Source organism: Saccostrea echinata, unplaced genomic scaffold (assembly GCF_033153115.1).
Source record: "Saccostrea echinata isolate AGI-Se365-2 ecotype Australia unplaced genomic scaffold, CSIRO_AGI_Sech_v1 ptg000054l, whole genome shotgun sequence".
NCBI lineage: Eukaryota > Metazoa > Mollusca > Bivalvia > Ostreida > Ostreidae > Saccostrea > Saccostrea echinata.
In genome coordinates, this window is record NW_026889803.1 from 31,388,277 (window position 1) to 31,400,613 (window position 12,337).

Consider the following 12,337-nt stretch of genomic DNA (forward strand, 5'->3'; position numbering starts at 1 on the left):
TTTGACAATCTCATTTTAAATTTTTTAAAATAGAGTGATGTTTGAGATCAAATATGAAAATGTAAAAAAAAAAAAAGTGGTAATTTTTCTGCAAAGCATTTATATGACTTTTCTGATTTTTCTGTTTACATCAATAGGTATTTGAAATTCATAGAAATTCAATGTAAATATGAATCACATGCCCTTTTTCCGTTAGAATAATTTTGTAATTTTTTTATACAGATATTTCTAAATGACAATCCATTTTAGAAATTTATAAGCGAAGGAAATTTTAAACCAAAAGAAAAAAATCAATCAATCATACATTTGAGAAATAAAAACCTGATTGGTTTATCACATAAAAACATCTAGTCTTACACAATAAATTATGTATGTAAATGTATTTTACTCCATTATATGCTATGGTTTTATTGCATTACACGTAATGATAATTGCATCATTTCCTGTTTATTGGGGTTTTTTTTGCATTGAGTGTCTTTTTTTTTATCATTATTTTAACATTTGACAAAATACGTATCCTGTTTAATATACATATTTAAACCACACCTTCCATAAAAATAAAATGTTATTTCTAAGAAAAATGCAATTAGCCAGTTTCATTGCCTACCAGCTATAGCATTGAAATAAGAATGTGGACTGATATTTCATGCATAGACGTATTTAATAGAAAATGCTAATCAGTGAATAATTGATGTACTGGTATTTGGCTGTAAAAGCTGATGGTACTTTTTCTGTATTTTGAGGAAAGGTATATGTATCCAAAATATGTTTTTCATGGTAATTCAAACCCCTTACCATTTTCCAAATTATCCTCTTCATTTTTTGAAAGATACTTGTATATAATTTATGTCTGGACTTTTTTCCCTTCCAAATAGTTGAAAACTGCAGTGACCAAAATAAATATGATATACCAAATATTTATTTCATACAACACATATGTGAACTATATCACTTCAGCCATATCTCAGGTAGATATAGAAGAAAGCTTTGTATTTACTTCACCATATACAGTCAAACCCTATCTCGAACTCGATGGGACCGAGAAAAAACTACAAGATATCCAAGGATTCGAAATATCGAGGGTAAAATACTTAAAGAATAAGTTGGGACTTCCAAATCACTTTGACATATCCATGGTATCTGAGATATCGAAGGTCAACTGCATTTTAAAATTGATAAAATGTTTATTGATTTCTGATATTTGTTGATCAGACTTAAAATTTTAGAAATGAAAATCTAACAGGGAAAAAAATTTCAATACAAGACTTCTCCCTTTTTTATTCAAATAAATATTTTGATTTAAAAGGTAGTTTTATAATATTGTTCAGAGAATTTTTGATAGATATTCTTCCAGAACTAGTGATGGTAGTGTGGGTGTACTAGTCAAGCATGACCCCATGACAGGTGCTTGGTAATTGATCAAATGTATTAAACTCATTAAGACTGTAAACTTGTATATGTACATGTACTACTGTATTCCTTAATCTTTCTTGAGGAAGATTTTTAAATCATTTATTTTTTTTAAGGGAGGTAATTTTTGAGGAAAAATGAATGCCATGTGGCAAAACATTGTGTATTGCTATTTCGTTTTTCATGATATGAGATGTTACAAAGAATGGTATATTTTATCAAGACTTGTTGATAAAAGGTGTATTAAATATTGCAAATGTGTCTCAAAGAACTCATTGTTAATTCATACTTAGTAGTTTTAAATAGAAGAATTTTTTTATGATTTGAGCTAGAAGAAAGAAAATTGTCTGTTGGAAATAGAGAATTTTGTGTAGAAATTCAATGATTTATGTGACGTTTAAGTGCAATTTTGATTTTTGTGATTGTTGTAGTTTTATTCGATATAGAGCAATTTAATTTAATAAGGCCAGATTCTGTTTTCTGAGATGCAGTGAAATAAATCTATCTGCTTATTTTCCTGATGTTTCTTTTGTCTCTTTACTTGGAATTGTTCAGAACAAGGGGGCTTTTGATTGACATTCGACAGGAATCGGGGCGCACTTGAAAAGTGAAAACTTTATTGAACTGTCAAATTAAATTTTAAAATTCTTTTGATGTATTATGTTCCTATGAAATAGAAATGAAAATATTTTCATATAGTGAGTTTGATTTCTTTAAAAATAACTTGAAACATGGCTAGAAGAGTCATTTCGTTCAAAAAATGTTACATTTTTAAACATGTTTTTCTAAAATTTTGCTGTCTCTCTACAATTTTAAAAATACTTTTTTCTGTATTTGTATTCAAAGAAACAAACAAACATTTAAAAAAAAAAAAAAAAAATGGAGAGAAGATCCAGAGACTATGAAAACTGAACTTTAAAAAAAAAATACCAAGGTGTGAATGCCTTGCTTCTTTGTCATTTTAAATTCCATAGTGTTTGTGTAGCGATGATAGTTCAGTAGAATATATGTACGTTACCAATCCAGCGCAGTTTGGAGTTGAGAAGTTTTTGGTTCGATCCTCTTATGGAGCATTTTATATTTTTATATAAACAATCAAGTTGTTTATCAGTTGAATTTTATTTACTGATTTATAAAAGTTTTAAAAGAGATAAATTTTGGTTCAGTTGCATGGGGAGTGAAAGCAATTGGAAACTTCATTTCATATATCATACCCTATTATCTTGTTAGGTGTTTATCATTTATGTGAAGTGTTACTGTGTTATCGAAACTATGAAGATAAGTGGACTAAAATATTTCAAATTTGCAAGCTATTTCAATGTAAATCTGAACATTTTCCTTTGTGCCTAACTTTGTAAAGTCAGGCCACTTCTGGTCAGTCCACCAAATTGTGGACATTTAAACCATAAATGTTTCATACACATGATTCCTGCAGATCACACACCAAGTATGCCCATCTTCTTGGAGTATTTTGCCAAGAAGATTGGAAGCTAGGTGTTGTAATTGGAAGCTAGGTGTTGTAATTGGAAGCTAGGTTTTGTATTTGGAAGGGTATTGTAATTGGAGGCTAGGTGTTGTAATTGGAAGCTTGGTGTTGTAATTGGAAGCTAGGTATGGTAATTATAAGGGTGTTGTAATTGGAAACTAGGTGTTGTAATTGGAAGTGTGTTGTAATAGGAAGCTAGGTATTGTAATTTAGAGCTAGGTGTTGTAATTGGAAGCTAGGTATGGTAATTGGAAGGGTGTTGTATTTGGGAGCTAGGTGTTGTAATTGGAAGCTAAGTGTTATTATTGGAAGGGTGTTGTAATCAGGGATGGGCACGATTATTGAGAAATGTAATCGATTAATAATCGATTACTTAGAGAATTTCGTGTAATCGATTATTAATCGATTACACTAATTTTTGTCCAGAAATTGATTGTAATCGATTACTTTGAAAGATGTAATTGATTAATAATCGATTACTTCCAAGTTTTTATCCCTTCAAATATCAAAGCAATATTTAAATGGTAAATGTTGATGTTATCCACTGAAGTTTGAATGTGTTCCTGCAGTTTCAGTGCAGATTCTTTTAAGGTTTTATTCTGGCTAACATTCTCACTAAATGCCCAAATGAGGGATTCTCTACCATGGAAAGTGGAGACTTATGATTCCTACAATAAAATATGCCAAGGAATTAATTATTCCTTTCAACCTTGGGTCTGAACCTCCATATTTATTGACTTGTTGCAAAAATTATTTAATATTTTATTGTGAATTACTTCATTAGAAGTATCTGGGCTGCCGGTATGTTGACAGTACACATTAAACATTCCTGTATGTGTCTTTTTCCAAAAAATAAGTAAATTAGAACTCTTACTAATAAACATGTCAATTAAATGTGTCTTTAAGCAATGAAACTAATAAACATGTCAATTAAATGTGTCTTTAAGCAATGAAACTAATAGCACAATTTCATTCTGTATTGAAATAAGTGTTTTGAGAGCTATTAATTGTTTTAATAACATTGTTTGTCTTCAATGGAATGAAAGTTAAACACTAGGTAGTTCACAGTTTACACCTCATTATCTGCAAGTCAGGGATGTCTCAGTCAATAAATGAACCAATTAAGATAAGCAAACACAGTGACACACTCCCTCTCTTGCAGACACTTATAACCTCTCACTGATATAAAAGCAACCTTACAATTTTGAATGAAAACATGAGAATGATTTTGCAAATTTTAAAGTTACTAAAACACAACTTTGAAGTTGTTTAAACATTTTCAGATGTGAAAAAGTATTTCTATCTTCTTCTTTTTCGAGTACAATGTAGTTTATTTACAAAATTATTTATATTAATACAGCGCTAGCACTTAAATCTGTCTTTGCTATTTATAATTTTCTATTACAAGACAAAGTTTTTCAACATCTGAAATATGAAAAAGGACATGCAGCAAGAGGACAGTGGGTCAAATGTAAAATGCACACGGAAAATATGTATATTTTATTAATAAATGGTCGAAATACAATTCTGAATTATTTAATACTAGACCAGTAGGTCTATAATGCAAATTTTACTGAGAACATTATTAAACTTATGAAAATAAAAGTTAGGAAATCCAAACATTACACTAGGTGGTTTATATTTGATATTTATGTGTGACTGATTGGAAATAATTCTCCAAAATAACACCCATTTATGTATAAAATAATCGAAAGTAATCGAAAAAGTAATTATAATTACATTGAAAATTTTAGATTAAATTACGATTGCAAGTAATCGAAAATCTCTTTGACTACAGATTACTGTCGATTACTTGAAAAAAAGTAATCATTACAATCGATTACGATTACTCGATTACGATTACCCCATCCCTGGTTGTAATTGAAAATGCGTTGTAATTAGAAGGGTGTTGTAATTGGAAGCTAGGAGTTGTAGTTTGAAGCTAAGTATTGTATTGTAATTGGAAGCAAAGTGTTGTAATTGGAAGCTAGGTGTTGTAATTGGAAGGGTGTTGTAATTGAAAATGGTTGTAATTTGAAGGGTGTTGTGGTTTAAAGCTAGGTATTGTAATTGGAAGCTAGGTGCTGTAATTGGAAGCTAGGTTTTGTATTTGGAAGGGTATTGTAATTGGAGGCTAGGTGTTTTAATTAGAAGCTAGGTGTTGTAATTGGAAGCTTGGTGTTGTAAACGGAAGCTAGGTATGGTAATTATAAGGGTGTTGTAATTGGAAACTAGGTGTTGTAATTGGAAGTGTGTTGTAATTGGAAGCTAGGTATTGTAATTTAGAGCTAGGTGTTGTAATTGGAAGCTAGGTATGGTAATTGGAAGGGTGTTGTATTTGGGAGCTAGTTGTTGTAATTGGAAGGGTGTTGTAATTGGAAGATAGGTGTTGTAATTGGAAGCTAGGTGTTGTATGTTGAAGCTGGGTGTTGTAATTGAAAGCTAGGTGTTGTAATTGGAAGCTAGGTTTTGTATTAGGAAGGGTATTTAATTGGAGGCTAGGTGTTGTTATTGGAAGCTAGGTGTTGTAATTGGAAGGCAGGTGTTGTAATTTGGAGTGTGTTGTAAATGGAAGCAGCTTGTTTTAATAAGTTAAGTGTTGTAATTGGGAGCTAGGTGTTGTAATTGAAGGCTAGGTTTGATAAATGGAAGGGTGTTGTAATTTGAAGGGTGTTGTAATTTAAAGGGCGTTCTAAACGAAAGTGTGATGTAATTGGAAGGATGTTGTAATTGAAAGCAAGGTGTTGTAATTGGAAGCTAGGTGTTATAGTTTGAAGCTAGGTGTTGGAATTTGGAGCTAGATGTTGTAATTGGAAGCAAGTTGTTGCTATTGGAAGCTAGGTGATGTAATTGGAAGCTAGGTGTTGTAGTTTGAAGCTAGATGTTGTAATTGGAAGCTAGGTGTTGTTACTGGAAGCTAGGTTTTGTATTTGGAAAGGTATTGTTATTGGAGGCTAGGTGTTGTAATTGGAAACAAAGTGTTGTAATTGGAAGCTAGGTGTTGTAAGTGGAAGCAGGGTGTTGTAATTAGAAGCTAGGTGTTGTAAATGGAAGCAGGGTGTTGTAATTAGAAGTTAGGTGTTGTAATTGGGAGTTAGGTGTTGTAATTGGAAACTAGGTGTTGTAATTGAAAAGGTGTTGTGATTGGAAGCTAAGTGTTGTAATTGGAAGGGTGTTGTAATTTGAAGCTAGGTGTTGTTATTGGAAGGATGTTATAATTGGAAGCTAAGTGTTGTAATTGGAAGGGTGTTATAATTGGAAGCTAGGTGTTGAAATTGGAAGGGTGTTGTAATTGGAAAATAGGTGTTGTAATTGGAAGAAAGGTGTTCTAATGGGAAGCTAGGTGTTGTAATTGGAAGGTTGTTGTAATTGGAAGCTAGGTTTGTTATTGGAAGGGCGTTGTAATTGCAAGCTAGGTGTTGAAATTGGAAGGGTGTTGTAATTGGAAGATAGGTGTTGTAATTGGAAGCTAGGTGTTGTAGTTTGAAGCTAGGTGTTGTAATTGGAAGATAGGTGTTGTAATTGGAAGCTATGTGTTGTAATTGGAAGCTAGGTGTTGAAATTTGAAGGATATTTTAATTGGAAGATTGGTGTCGTAATTGGATGCTAATTGTTGTAGTTTGAAGCTAGATGTTGTAATTGGAGGCTAGGTTTTGTAATTGGAAGCTAGGTGTTGTAATTAGAAGCTAGGTTTTGTATTTGGAAGAGTATTGTAATTGGAGGCTAGGTGTTGTTATTGGAAGCTAGGTGTTGTAATTGGAAGCCAGGTGTTGTAAACGGAAGTGTATTGTAAATTGAAGCAGGGTGTTGTAATCAGAAGCTATGTGTTGTAATTGGGAGCTATGTGTTGTAATTGGGAGCTAGGTATGGTGAATGGAAGGGTGTTCTAATTAGAAGCTAGGTGTTGTAATTGGAAGGGTGCTGTAATTTAAAGGGCGTTGTAAATGGAAGGGTGTTGTAATTGGAAGCTTGGTGATGTAATTTGAAGTTAGATGTTGTAATTTGGAAGTTATATTAGGTGTTGTAATTGGAAGCTAGGTATTGTTATTGGAAGGGTGTTGTAACTGGAACCTTCATGTTGAAATTGGAAGGGTGTTGTAGTTTGAAGCTAGGTGTTGTATTTGGAAGGGTATTGTAATTGGAGGCTAGGTGTTGTTATTGGATGCTAGGTGTAATTGGAAGCCAGGTGTTGTAATTAGAAGTGTCAGAAGAGGCCCTTGTCAGAAAAAATGTCATCTCTTTATATATAACTGGAGAGAAAGAATATATCTACTTACAGCAGATTCAGAGTTGGAGAAAAATGTACTTTCAGTAGAGAACAGGAACTTGAGGCCTACTTTTGATAAAACTTTTTTTGTGGAATTATAGTATTTGTTGAGATTTAAGAAATTTATATTTTTAGAGTCAGTAGAAATTTCAGAAAGGTATGTTGGCAATGAAGACTTAACAAAGGCTACGATTCTCGGTAGCAACGTAGATGGAGCTAATGGGGAAAAACAGTTTTCAAAAAAGGTCTTGAAGTTATAGACCTACAGTCATAAGAAATATCGGGATGGTGCATTAGCTGAAGATGTGCAGAAAAATCACACTACAAGAGATCATTTGTATTTAATACATGTAATACATATAGGTCTACTGTCAGAGATGTCACTAAAAGAATTGTTTCTCTGCTGTCAGTAGATTTAATTTTTTTTTCTAAAGCTGAATCAAAAAGAGATAAGACATTTTTACAGAGTCGATAGATATATTTGAAAGATTAGATCAATTGTTTTTAGAGAAAACAAAAGAGATGTAAGAAAAATTCAGGTCCTTCCCCAGTAGAAGTTCCAGAAATGCGTAGGTCTATTGTCGGTAAAGGTGCAAAGCAAAGTCGAGGTTCACTGACCCTCTGGTAAAAGATATAACTCTCAATGGAATAAATGACTATTAATCCTTTATAAAAATTCGTCATTTCTGTCAAATCATGCAGTGCAAGGTATGTTGGAAGTGTGTATTTTGTGCATTTTAATTATAAATGAGATTTATCTTGGAAAATCATAAAAATGTTGAAGCACTTTTTTAGATGAATGAAGAGGAGGTTGATGAACTTTAAGAGAAAAATCAGGTGCAGAAAAAAATGTTAACTCCGTCCGTCCTCAGATATGTTTGAAAATGGATATTGTATTGGTTTAAACACAGGAAATTGATGATCTTTTGTTTTAGTTTGAATATTGTACTTCACACAGAAAATTGATGGTCTATAGTGTTAGCATGGATTTTTAGAAAAGTTAGTCTACTGACAGTAGAGAATGGAGAAAAGTCGATATAATAATGCCACAAAACTGTTGTATGAATTATTCTATGCAGTCTCTACCTCTCCATTCTTACGGCCATTCTTACGATGAAAAGGCTCTTTCCTTACCAAAAGATCTCTTTTTTTCCTCCGTGTACATAGAAACCAATATCCAACATGTGTGATAGATTTCATCATTTATAAAAATGTCCATGAAATTCACATCTGACGTGCATTTTTTTCTTGGTTTGTTTTTTGGTTTTGTTTTGTTGTTTGTTTTAATTGTTTGTTTGTTTTTTTGGGTGATAGTCTAAGCTTAACAAATTGCACAAGTGTATTTAATGAATATGCAAATATTTATTTGCGATGACGTAGTTGTATAGTGGGATTGTCCAAATATCACTTGCAATAAAAACAAAAACAAAAAACAACCCATGACCAACTGGATATTTTTTTTTAAAATACATCTGTTAAAAGGTTTTTCATTATTCGCTGTTATGCGGTTAAATTTCAAACAATGACACTTGCTAAATATTGAATTAAAAAAAAAACCAACAACAAACAATAGATTCATTTGTTATTAACTCAAATTTAAGACAAACAAGAATTCATTTTATTTAAAAGCTCAGATCAAAGTTAATCCGTCTTTTGTTTGTTAACTTTTCACTATTTCGATTTCTCTGAACAACCCAACATAGAGCATGTATCGTATGGCATTGGATATTTAAGTTTGTTTAAATGTGATCCATTTCCCTTTCATAAAAGGGAGAAGAATGAGAATAGAATGGCTAATTCAAAAATGTATGGGCATCATATTTGTAAATGTATTTTAATTTTTTAAATTAACCATTCTATTTTTATTAATATTATTTTTTTCTCCCTTTTATGAAAGGGAAGCGCCTCACATTTAAACAAATTTAAATGTCTAATGCCATATGATGTGTGCTGAAGATTGGGTTGTTCTCAGAATGAATATTATTGAAAATAGAATGGCTAATTCAAAAGTGTACGACTATCATGTTTATAAATGTAAAATTTACCGGGTGGTGGTAAATACAAAATTTACAACATATTTGACAATGATACATGTACTAGCCAAGAATGCCCCCCTTGACAAATTTTACTTAAATGATAAAATGATTAAGAGTTTTCTTACAGCTTTCCATATAATGACTGTTTTAATTAATTCGCAGGTTAATAGGAATTGCCTTTCAGTTAAAATTTGAAAATTTATTGGGATATGAATTGAGTCCGTGTTCATAAATAGGCGCTCCGCGTCTCCTGTATCGATTTACAATCTTATTAATGAAAAAAATATCCTTGTAAAAAATATTTACTCATGTCCTAATATTCCAACTGTCCATATGTTTCATTCATATAGATGATGAAGCCCGTTAACACCCCTAACCCCCCCCCCCCCCTACACCCCAATGTTTACCTGGTATATTAGTTAAGTTGATTTTTTTTTAAGTTCTAATGTAAATATAGGAGATACCTGATTGCTATAACGTCAAAACATTGTTTTCACGAATGTTTGCCAGATTTCTCCTAATTTAAAACAATTCAAGCATCATCTCAACATGACATAAAGGATAACGTATATCAATCGATTAACACGAGGACAAGCGGTTAAGCTTTATTGACAAGTACTTAATGCGTTAATAATAGAAACTTTTTTTTATTGATGAACCTACAGTTATTTTTCGGTTGTGGGTGGGTGGAGGATTGTTCCGATGACAAGTTTTTACATCTTTCATTAAGTAAAATGCTGACTGACTTTTTCGTACTAATTGTTATGCCATTATTTATAGACTGAATTGTCGACGGATTTTTCCGTTATTTCCCGATCATGACAAGGATCACACGGCGGGTGTGACCGGTCGGCAGGGGATGCTCACTCCTCCATGGCACCTGATCCCACCTCTGATGTCTTAGAGGTCCGTGTTTGCTCTGCTCCTATTTTGTAATGTTTAATGGACATTTGAGCTCGAATACTGTTCGTTATCTCCACATATTTCATGCAGTCTATTTGTAATCTAATTGTCATTCATATATCTTTTACATAATCACTTTTTGCTGATATCAATAAAACAAAAATGACTGTTATCAGCTATTGAAAAACTAATTAAACTTTTCAGTTTAATTGACATCTAAAACTTTGGGCAACCACGACAGTGAGAAAGACTCCCCGCTCCCTCCCCCATCATAAACTTCACATGCAGTTGTAAAACTTTATTTAAAACAGGCTTATTCAGAGAATTTGTGTCCCCCGCTTAAGAAAACAAGAGGCCCAAGGGCCTTAACGGTCACCTGAGTACAACAATTTAGAGGATCCATAAACTGATAAATGAAGCTTTAATTGTTGCCCAATAGCAAGAAAATTAGTACGATTAAGAACAACAAAATAATTGGTCTAGTATCTTTCTATCTGTCCCCCATTTATCACTATTACCATGCAAACTTTTAACAAAATGTCTATATTATTACCTCTCACATTGGCCTCACTTGGCCTTTGAAGAACATTTAAAAAGATAAGTTATTTTTGTTTCATTTTTATTCATCTATTATTTCCAAGTCTACCTGATTATTAAAACTATTATTAAAACACAAAAGTGAATGACAAAAGGGGAATAACTTCATTCAATAGAATACAAATAAATAGAGCCCTGGCCAGGACCAGAACACTTGAATAAATGGTCCAGATGTTGAAAATTTACAAATTTGGAAGAGGTACCCTCATCATCATAATCATGCAATTAGTTGAAGATTTTCAAAGAATTCACACATTTTTACTATATTATCTAATAGACACCCCCCCCCCCCTCAGAGAAACAACAGAACCCCTGGGACCAAAAGTTTTAAAAATTTTGTAAAAGCATCCTTGCTCATCGTAACTATACACTTGTTTCTTTGCTTTATAACCAGGAGTAGAAAAAATATTTTGAAAGAAATTATGAATTTTCACTATATAATCAATAGAGCCCCCCCCCCCTTCACCAGAACCCCTGACCCAGGGGCCATGAAATTCACAATTTTGGAAGAGGCAGCCATGCTCATCATAACAATGTACTTAGTTGGTTTATTTCGTACCCATGAGCAGAGAAGAAGATTTTCAAAGATATAATGCATTCAATAGAGCCCCGCCCTAACACTAGAACCCCTGACCCAGGGGCCATGAAATTCACAATTTTGGAAGAGGCAGCCATGCTCATTATAACTATGTACTAAGTTACTTTATTTCATCCCGGTAGCAGAGGAGAAGATTTTCAAAGATATAATGCATTTTTACTATATAATCAATAGAGCCCCACCCAAAGCCAGAACCCCTGCCCCAGGGGCCATGAAATTCACAATTTTGGAAGAAGCAGCTATGTTCATCATAACAATGTTCTTAGTTAATTTATTTAATACTAATGAGCAGAGAAAAAGATTTTCAAAGATATAATGCATTTTCACTATATAATCAATAGAGCCCCGCCCTAACACTAGAACCCCTGACCCAGGGGCCATGAAATTCACAATTTTGGAAGAGGCAGCCATGCTCATTATAACTATATACTTAGTTACTTTATTTCATACCCAGGTGCAGAGGAGAAGATTTTCAAAGATTTAATGCATTTTCACTATATAATCAATAGAGCCCCACCCTAAAGCCAGAACCCCTGACCCAGGGGCCATGAAATTCAAAATTTTGGAAGAGGCACTTTTGCTCATCATAACTATGTACTTAGTTACTTTATTTGATACCCAGGAGCAGAGAAGAAGATTTTCAAAGAATTAATGTATTTCCACTATGTAATCAATATAGCCTCTCTCTTACACCAGAACCCCTGACCCAGGGGCCTTGAAATTCACAATTTTGGAAGACCCAGTCTTGCTCTACATAACTATGTACTTAGTTAGTTTATCTAATACCCAGGAGCAGAGAAGAAGATTTTCAAAGAAATAATGCACTTTCACTATATGATCTATATAGCCCCACCCTAGCACCAGAACCCCTGACCCTGGGGCCATGAATTTCACAATTATGGTAGAGGGCTCAATGCTTATTACAATCATACCAACAGTTTGACTGCTTGATGTCCAGGAGTAAAGAAGATGATTTATAAAGATTGCATTAATTTTGGTGGTTTTAGCCCCACCCCTCAGGCCCCCGGGGGGGGCAGGGA